This window comes from Octodon degus, unplaced genomic scaffold (assembly GCF_000260255.1).
Source record: "Octodon degus isolate 3935 unplaced genomic scaffold, OctDeg1.0 scaffold00618, whole genome shotgun sequence".
Taxonomy (NCBI): domain Eukaryota; kingdom Metazoa; phylum Chordata; class Mammalia; order Rodentia; family Octodontidae; genus Octodon; species Octodon degus.
In genome coordinates, this window is record NW_004525194.1 from 66486 (window position 1) to 67545 (window position 1060).

A 1060-nucleotide genomic window follows, 5' to 3' on the forward strand; every position below is an offset into this window, starting at 1 on the left:
CAGAGCACAGCAGCCAGGTTCGATGCCTGCTGTGTGTACGCCCCCAGCTGGCTGAAATGCCATTGAAACTGGGAAGTTGGCACCTGTAATCCTAGCTTTTGGGAGGCTGAACACAGGAAGATCTCGATAAGTCAGATCTACATACTGAGGCCTATAGACCCTGTAGACACTGTCCTAAATACAAACAAATAAATAAGTTAAGTGGTATGATTTTAAGGCTCCAGGATGACAAACCCTTTCACAGATTTTGAGATTTGGCAGAGGTTAAGACAAAGACCTCTGGGTGGCCAATATCTATTTAATTATCAAAGAAGGAGAATACTGAAGAGGGTTAACATCTGAGCAGGACATTCACGGACCTCCCCATTAATCCATCATGTGCATTTAGGAGAACTATGTTACCTCCAAGAGGGGCTTCCCCACAGAAGAGAGATGTCTGCTGCTACAGTCCTTGTCTAGTTAATGGAGCTTGGATCATTTGTCCTTAGCTGTGGCCTTGTCTTCTCCTGCGAGGCTTCAAGGCTTCACCCACCACTGCAGGCCTCAGCTGGGATCAGTGACTCACAGAGATTCACTTACTATGAGTCCCTGCCCATCTCCAGATCAGGGGCCTCGGTGTGGACAGACTCCCAAGAAGGCAAGGAAAACCGATTGGGCACTTACATCCTACTCAGAGCTGCTTCGTAGCGGTTTCCATCAAAAAACAATGTTTGCTACAGTAAAAGTACAAGTAAAACTCTACCACAAAAATAATCTGTACTTGAATGATCATATGCAAGGAAGTTTTCACGCATGAAAATGGCATGTTCCACATACGAGATAAGTTACACTGATAACATGGTGTTTTGGTTTCCTGAATCTTTTGGTTGAACATGTGTGACAATTTCCTACTCTTTCTGTCTTTTTAGGAGTTTCTTCTGATGTCTAAGCTGTCTGCACACAGGTCCGCTCCAGAATTTTTGCAGAGTTTTTTAGGAAGACATAAATTCTCCTTTCTCTGTGAAATTGAACATTTAGTTTCAATTTTTAGGAAAAATGCTCCATGATGTTTTGTTCTTAT